The 9,524-nt window shown below is 33.5% G+C and overlaps 2 long non-coding RNA genes across 2 annotated transcripts; one reads left to right on the forward strand and one right to left on the reverse strand.

Moving 5' to 3' along the window:
• Nucleotides 1-345: 345 nt before the first annotated feature.
• Nucleotides 346-9,524, reverse strand: LOC126739185 (uncharacterized). Its single transcript, XR_007661568.1, has 3 exons — nt 9,359-9,524; nt 515-644; nt 346-452 (listed from the first exon to the last, which is right to left on the reverse strand). It is a non-coding gene; the product is annotated as an uncharacterized LOC126739185 (long non-coding RNA).
• LOC126739186 (uncharacterized) lies at nt 2,345-3,181 on the forward strand. Its single transcript, XR_007661569.1, has 3 exons — nt 2,345-2,680; nt 2,830-2,943; nt 3,074-3,181. It is a non-coding gene; the product is annotated as an uncharacterized LOC126739186 (long non-coding RNA).

Here is a 9,524-nt window from a genome sequence, read left to right on the forward strand (position 1 = left end):
CTTACCAAAAGGGTTAAGCATATTGCATGGAATTTTATAAACATTTAAATTGTTAAATATATAATCAAAAAATGTATTAGTCATCCTAATTAAAAATTTGCTAGTCAAAAACTTACCAAATTTACCAAAATTACACTCCAAATCATTTTTAAAACAAATAAAAAATATTATTTACTGGGAACGAGAAAGTAATACTCTATTGCTATCTTTCAGAACACTAAATCCGACTTTCGAAAACTTAAACTTAAATACTTGATGGTTTGCAAAATATTCGCTTAAAAACCCATAATATTCGTTAGTCAAAGGTGATTTAAATGTAATTAGGCGTAATATAATAAATCATGATTAATTTCACCTAAATAATTTTATTTACAAGAATAGAAAATATTACTAATAATAAACGGCCTCAGCTTTTGCTTGCGATTCTACATGTTGTCCTCCTCTTGGAGGTCCTATAACAAAAATACATAATTTACAACCTTTATCTATTAATGCGTTTAATTAGGAAGTATACCCAAGTGCGAAGATCTAGGAGGTCCTAAATGTTGGCTTCCGAATTGGATGGGACCGGCATGGTTTGGAGCGTAGTCGTTTGGAAAAGCTGATAATTGAGACAAAAATGCCAGGGCTGACAGAAACAAAGCCTAAAATAATAATATAAAAGGTTTCAAATCTGTTATGAATATTTTGATTCTAATAGTTTAAATAACCTCTGTTTTAAATACTCATAGCATATAATAAAACCTATTTTTGAAAAAAAAGTTATCTATAATTTTAAGAAAAAGAAAATTTCTTTTTGCACAAAAATTATTACATTTTGTAAGTTTTTTAAATATAAAGGGTGTCCCACCTAAGATGGATACAAGTCATAATCTTGGTTCTTTGTTGAGTGTTCTTCGTCATTTTTGGTCGGAGGCTGTACGACTATAAGACTCACATTTTGCTCAGGGTACGAATAGCCCGGGAGCCAGTGACAGATTTTTGTCAACCATCGCAACCCTAGCCAAACTTTGTGGAGTGTTAGATTTAGTTGTCCTCTAAAGCAAAATGACCGTCAGCTGGTCCACTAGCGGTGGGTGGGCCAATGGGAGGGCCGAAAACACGTAACCCTGCCGAAATTTTTGTAGATGGTAGTTTATATAATTATTTAAATAAAAAAAATCGTCAGCCGGCTGTATGTTGGTGGAAAGCCCGTCAGCTGACCATGAAAACATGTAAAAATTTTTTTTAATTTCAGTCATTTCAACCCTGCTGAAATTTATAGAGATGATAGTTTATATAATTATTTAAATAAAAAATTCGTCAGCCGATTGTATGTCGGTGGAAAAGGCGTCAGCTAGCGCTGTGAAAGGTGTAGCGCGTAAATCACATATGCCACCCACCCGCGTTGTTAAGTGTATCAGCTGACGGGCTTTCCACCGACATGCAGCCGGCTGACGCTTTTTTTATTTAAATAATTACATAAACTACCATCTATAAAAATTTCAGCAGTGTTAAAATGACTTACATTATTATTATAATATTATTTGACGTGAATTTTACATGATACGTAAAAATGCGATAATATGTATTTCTATTTAAGAATGAAATTATTACATTGTTAAATAAAAATTGAATTTTCAATAAAAAAAATTGAAAATTTAACACACTTAACTTCAAAGTTAAACTTTTTCATTCTTTGGCTCGTTATTTGGTTGAAAATGCAACCAGTTGTTGAAAAAAAAATTAAATCAAAAAAGTTCTTTCAATCGTACTTTTTTAACGGTGTATAAATCAATTTAAAACAACATTATTAATATCATTTTTGTTAAAATCAAACGACTTGTAAAATATACACGATCTTGTATATACGACGCACAAGGTGAAAAGTAATATTCTATATAAGTATAATATTGTCAGCTGTTCATTGAAGGACAACAACCTTTTGTTTGCTTTATACGGGGAGATTCGGACTAGCGTCTAGCCGGCCCGGTAGCATCGGTCCCGAACCGAAATCCGAATCGATCGAATGGCGAACATTCTCGGATTTTGACAGTTCAGGTTTCAGGTTAAGGTTAAAGTTTCGACTCGACGTTCTATTTACATAATGATATTCAATGGTGTATATCATATTATTATTTAAAAACTATCTAACCACTCAATAAACATAAAATTAGTGATTACAATATTAAATCGCCTGTTTGAATTTGCCGCTAAAAGCAACCGAGTACATCGGCCACGTTCGGTATCAATGCTACCGGGCTGGCTAGACGCAAGTGAGATTCGGACCTATAGAAATCCAAAAGTTTAGGTACACATTTAGCCTTGAGGTCGTTTGAGCCAGTAGTCGTACTTTTCCATTTGTACGCAGTTCAGTTCTTTTTCGTCTCTTCACATAGAAGCAACGTAAAAGTAATTTCGGAGCAAATTCGAAAATGTCTAACGTTAAACCGTTTTGCGTTATTTGCAAAAGAAAAAGTGATAAATTGAAGTGCTTTGAAGAAAAAATATTGTGCAAATGTCGTGAAATATTGAAAATTCGCCAGGATAATAAATTAACTTATTGTGATGTTGTGGTTCCAAAAGAAGTCAATGAATTCCAGAAATATCACACAGATTGTTATAGACGTTTTACCGCCTTGCCGCAAAAGTACAGAGTGTCTGCATCTAAACCAGAAGTTGCATCAACTTCAACATCACAGTATGTATATAGTTAATTTTTTCATTTACATGTGATTTGAGTAATTAATGTATATAAAAATTTTTATAATGTATATAAAAATACAAGTTTGAAAAGAGTATAGAAAACGAAATTAAGAACGCATTATTGAAGTTGTATTCCTTTTTCAGACAACATGCTGAAAATCAGAGCGATAATACTGATGAAGTTGCGGCAACTGAACCTACCGTACATACTCATTCTGACTCTTGTACAACACAATCAGCAGCTGGTTCAGCCGAGCAGTATGTATATCAATGTCAGTTATTTAACATATATATATTTAAAGAAAGTGATACTGCATAATTTAAAATAAAAATTAAAGTTACAAGTTGTATGAAATTTTGCATTACAAAAATTCTATTCCTTTTTCAGACACCATGCTGAAAATCAAAGTGATGACATTGAGATGGAAAGACTTACAGTTTCTACAGCACAATCAGCAGCTAATTCAACAGAGCAGTATGTATATCAATATCGATGTTTTCGTATAAGTTTATAAATAATTAAGTTATTCATAAATGAAAGTATTTACGTTATAAATATATTTTTCAGGCAATGTGCTGCTGAGATAAGCAATGCTGATGATACTACTGTGAGTCATAGTTGTTTTTTTTGTGGTAAAAGCAGAAAAAAAGTAAAAGGCCGCCCGGAACAGTTATTTGTACTTACGAGGTCAGGACGCGACACGGTTAAAAATATCGCACAGTCAAGCGATGATATTGACGAAGAAATGGTGAAGAAAGTAGACGATTTTCCATCTGATATCGATAGTTTTTATCACAAGAGGTGCAAAGTAGCCTATTATAATACTCGCCAATCAGTTGTAAGAGGTAATAAAGAACAGTCACAGTGGCATTTGACAAGAGACGCTCGTGCAGAGGCGTATGCAGCTGTTGAAAACTTTGTTCTTCAAAATATTATCAATCAAGAACAAACATTTTTTCTGACATTTTTAAATGATTTATTTATTGATCATTTAAAAGAGCTTACTGGAGACATTTGTGCATATACCTTTAAACCTTACCACTTAAAGGAAAGATTACTTAAAAAATTTCCAAAAAGAATTACCATTATAACTTTTGAAAATAAAACCCTTGTGAAACCATACAGGGGCATTGTCGTAAATAGTGAGGTTGAAAAACGTAATATTTTAGAGGCTGCTGCTGATATTTTAAATGAGAAAATTCGTAATCTTCAAGGTCGTAATTTTCCACAAAACTTAACAGTAAAAGACATAATACAGGGCGAGTGCGACGTTCCTGACTTTTTGATGGACTTTTATGAAAAAATTTTAGCCGGAAATAATTATCGTCGCAGACATAATTCAAGAACTAAAAGATTAGCTAAATCGTATGGAGAAGATCTTATTTATGGTGTATTAAATGGCCGATTAAAATGTTCAAAACATATGACCCTTGGCTTGACTGTAAAAAGTCTTACTAATAGTAAAAAGATTGTCAACATTCTCAATAGATATGGGCATACTTGTAGTTATAGTGTTCTAGAAGGCCTTGAGACTGAAGCTACATTTTCGTCTTGCGAGACTTCAGATATTTGTCCTGATGGAATCGAACGACTACCAGGATTACATACAGGTGTCGCTTTTGATAACTATGATCGGTTTGTTGATACAACATCAGGTAAAGATACACTTCACGATACCGTGGGAATAATTTTTCAAGATGTAAGTACTTGTGAAAGTGAGGAAGCTGTTGAGAGAGAGGAAGCTGTTGAGAGAGAGGAAGCGGTTGAGAGAGAGGAAGCTGTTGCAAGTACGAGCAACATTAACGTCGACGTAACGGTACCGAAAAAAACTAAACATAGACGAAGTTTCGACGTATTCAGACACGATTTGCAACCGTATCCGAAACGACCGCGAATTGTTGAGTGTTTGCTGCCTCTCGAATCGCCATTACATTCAATAACAGTAAATCTCACATCCCAACGTCACATTCATTTTTCGTGGATGCTTTCACACTATTATCAGTTGTCAATGACACCGATGTGGGTAGGCTACAATAGTTTAGTGCATGAAGACACATCTCCACAACAACTCGTTCGTTATTTAACTACAATAAATTCTTCGCCAACAAACAAATCTGTTGTATTAGAGACCATGCAGCAAAGTAAAAAAGTGGCTGATGAATGCGGAGAAGAGTATATGCAGGTAACATACGATCTTGCTATCGCGAAAATCGCCCTCCAAATCCAAAGTACCGAAAAAGGAGTATTTGATAATTTATTTATACACTTTTTTGGGCAAATTTATCGATAATTGTGGTATTACAAATATTATGGTGGATGCTCTCATGCTTGCCAGTGGATCAGTCAACGGTGTGATTGCTGGAAAGCATTTTAACAGGTGTAAACGGTTACACCCCGTGGTTGCCTTAGCATTAAGAATGTTGCATTTTGAAAGCTTCATTCTTGAAAATAATGTTACGATTGATGATGAATGCAAATCTAGATTAATATTAGCTTTAATTCAATTTTCAAAGAAAAAAGCATCTTCGCCGTTTATAGAAAATGAAGAAATATTAGATTTGGTAAAACAATACGAAGAATACAGTGAAAAAACATTGCAAGGCGATCATGGAAAGACCCCACAATACTATATGCTATACATACGTTTCGTTGACTATTATTTGTTGCTAAATGCAAGTATTCGCAAAGGCGACTTCCAGTTATTCAAATATATGTTATCAAAAATGGTTAACTTATTTTTCACATTTAATCAGCCAAATTATTCGAGATATTTAGTTAAATATCTCGATAATTTGCTGAAAATTGACGACACGCATCCTGGCCTGCGTTCGCAGCTAGAGGAGGGATCATTCGGCGTTAAAAGGACAAAGAAACCGTTTTCAAGGCAATCAGTTGACCTCACTCTTGAGCAAACTATTAATGCAGATGCTGCTAATAAGCTGACTGGAATTTCTCATATCACAAGTTCGATAGCAGCTAGACAGCGATGGTGCCGCAGCCACACCATTCGATCTGCGATTATTAGTCATACGTTAGATGATGCACATTTAACTAAAAAACAAGACGTGACACAAGATTTGTCAAAGGGTGTGATTAGAAAAAACAGCAGTCAACTAGCTCGATTAATTAGTGGAATAAAACGAAATATCAACCCGTTTGATAAAGTTTTAAACAAAAATAATTTATACAACATTTCTACTGGCCAAGCTGCACCAGAAAATGTCGCTGACTTTTTGTTGAGTGTTGAAGAAACTGGAAATCAGCAGAGACAAAAATTTATACAATTGTGTGTAGACGATCCAAGTAAGTTTGATCAGGCTATTTCACAAAATAAACTTCATACTTTTGCCAGTATCATCAGTAAAAAAAATTGTCAATTGCTGGAAAGGAAGTGGAGCTGAGAATGCAGCGTGATATTTTTGGCAAGCTTCTTTACATTTCCATGCAAAAAAAAGTTGATATTGCAAAGGTTCTTGCGTACCCATTAACGCCAGTACCTTTGTCAATGTGCCATCTTGATGGTTCTATTTGCAAGACTGAAAAATCGGCTCTGATGAAATTGTTGGAGAAAGAAGTTCAATCACAAGCACCTACAAACACAGATGTGATTATCTACGATGGATTTTTCATTCTTCACTTGATGAAAGAAGTACCAAATACTTTTGGAAACATTTCTCTACAACTTCTGCAGTGGATTTGTGCAACTCCAGCAAAAGTTATTATAGTCACATTCGACAGATACATTTCCCGTCCATAAAAGATACGGAGCGTAAAATGAGGGGTATGGAAATATCTGATTATCGGATTGATGGTCCCGATCAGTTGCGAACGAAAGATTTGGCTACAAAGTTGAAAAATCCGAATTTCAAAGAAGCAATCGTCAATTTCTTCATTCAACACTGGGCTGAAAATCACATGGCACCTTATATGAATAATAAAGAGATTTATATCAACTGTGAATCATGTTATAAATATCAAGTGAACGATGGAAAAATTGTCAAAACGTTGGAGCCGTCATTGACGTGCCCCGCGCACGAGGAGGCGGACACCAAAATGATTTTTCACGTTTCGCAGTTGAAGTTCGATGCGAATATTACAATTCGTTGCTCTGATACAGATGTGTTAATCATCATGCTCGGTAATATGTCTCAAATACGTTACAACCATCACATTCATATGGAAGTTGGAACCGGCAATCACCATCGCTTTATTGACGTTACGAAATTATTCGACACTCTTGGAAAAGATGTGAGCGAAGCGCTGCCTGCCTTCCATGCTTTCACCGGGTGCGACTTCAATCCATCATTTTTCCGCAAAGGAAAAAAGCGACCGCTGGCAATAATGAGAGAAAGTTCTCGCTTCATTGAAGCATTCACACAAATGTCGATGCCATCGCATGAGAAGAGTGAACCTTTTAAAGTGATTGAAGAGTATATCTGTGCTGTGTACGGATTTAAAAAATAACAAAAAGTTAACCAGGCAAGAGAAGCAACTTTTCATAAAAATTACAAAATTGGTAGAAATGACGTCTTTGAGTTGCCGAAAACAAATAATGATGGGTCAAGTCTACCGCCGTGCCAAGCTGAATAAGTCAATCAATTTTCAAGAGCATGTTACATATCCGAAACACGGGCACATGCACACCTAAAAGTGCCCAATGGAAATGATCCATCGGAATATGGATGGACACAAGTCAATGATACTTTTAGGTACATCTGGTTTACTGGAAGACAGTTACCAGTTTCTGTCGATGACATCACTATGCAGCCTGAAGAAGGTGAAAATTTACTTTTTTATTTACTCTATATGTTTTTTTAATTTACTCTATACTTTTATTATATTTCGTTTGATACGGTGCGTAAATGCTTACATATTATTTTTTTTTATAGATAACATTAGTGATGATGATGATGACCTAATATCACAGGCAAGCTCTGATAGTGAGTCTGAATGCGATGATCAAGATAACGATAGTTGTACCAGTCACAGTGAAGATGAAATTGATGATGAACAGTGAATAGCCTTTATTTTGACAAAAACTTGCCTTTTTCACTACAAAATGTATTTTTTAATAATTTTTTTTTTAAACTAAAAATTATATATAAATTTCATTAATTTCATAAAAAAAATTCAAATAATTAATATTTATAACAATTTATAATGAAAATATCTGCTACAATGCATGAAATATATGTATCACTAACAGGTTTGTACGTATCATGTAAAATTCACGTCAAATAATATTATAATAATAATGTAAGTCATTTTAACCCTGCTGAAATTTTTATAGATGGTAGTTTATGTAATTATTTAAATAAAAAAAATCGTCAGCCGGCTGCATGTCGGTGGAAAGCCCGTCAGCTGATCCACTTAACAACGCGGATGAGTGGCATATGTGATTTACGCGCTACACCTTTCACAGCGCTAGCTGACGCCTTTTCCACCGACATACAATCGGCTGACGATTTTTTTTATTTAAATAATTATATAAACTATCATCTCTATAAATTTCAGCAGGGTTGAAATGACTGAAATTAAAAAAAATTTTTACATGTTTTCATGGTCAGCTGACGGGCTTTCCACCAACATACAGCCGGCTGACGATTTTTTTTATTTAAATAATTATATAAACTACCATCTACAAAAATTTCGGCAGGGTTGAAATGACTAAAAGTTGAAATTTTTTTTACGTGTTTTCGGCCCTCCCATTGGCCCACCCACCGCTGGTGCGCTAGCTGATGGTCATTTTGCCTTAAAGCACAACGAAATTTAGTACTCCACAAAGTTTGGTCAGGGTTGAAATTGGTCAAAAAAATCTGTCACTGGCTCACGGGCTAGAAATGCAATACATTTCGATTCAAGAGTAAACTATCTTTAGAACACTATTTATTTGAAATCTGTTAAATTATATTAAATCATCTTTACCTAAGATAACTTAAGTTCTCATTTTGATAAGGGTATGTCATTAAAATAAAATGTTTTTATTATTATTTTTTTAAGTACATACTTAGGACGCCACTGGACTAAAAAAACTAAAAGTCTTCGAATTAAACCACCATTATTTCTAATGCATTTTTCATTTTTCAATTTTCCTATTTCTTATGCAACCATTTTGTAATTCTTGTTAAGAAACTTGTTCACATGTTTGTTTTATTCGAGTTTTCATTTTTCTTATGATAGGATAATGACTACTTATGGCCTATTTAAAACACATTAAATAAATAAAACCTTAAGCTTTTTATTATAATTACATTTAGAACCACCAGGCAAAAGCAGGTGGTTGGTTATTCACGATCAATGGGGCAATGGGCCTATGTATGTACCATCAAAACTGTCATCACATATTATTTTTATATTCTAAGACAACCCATTGTCTTGATTTTTTTCACTTTAACAAAATATTTATATTGAAAAAACTTTATATTGAATTTATAGTATTAACCTACGTAAGACTAAGGTAAATTAAGAAATAAAAATTTTGAAATTTGGGAAATTTTTGGTTTTGTTTTTTTTTCCTTTTTGACTCCCTAAAATATAGCTATCCTACTATTTATAGGCTCTAAAAGCATAATAATTATTTTTCGAAATAAATTTATAATATATGTAAAAAATTATATATGTTCTTAATGATTAATGATATAAAAATATTAAAGAATAAATTTTTATACTTACAAGTAACTTAACTAAACTAAACATCTTGAAACTTCTATTGGTACTGACAAAATAATGTATATGCCTCTTTCTTAAAATATTTGGTTTATGTTCTTCGACTATTCTGAATTATCACAGATTTTACCCAATTATATAAATGCGTCATCAGTACCCAGTAAAAAAGTAT

The sequence above is a fragment of the Anthonomus grandis genome, chromosome 8, assembly GCF_022605725.1.
Source record: "Anthonomus grandis grandis chromosome 8, icAntGran1.3, whole genome shotgun sequence".
Lineage (NCBI taxonomy): Eukaryota > Metazoa > Arthropoda > Insecta > Coleoptera > Curculionidae > Anthonomus > Anthonomus grandis.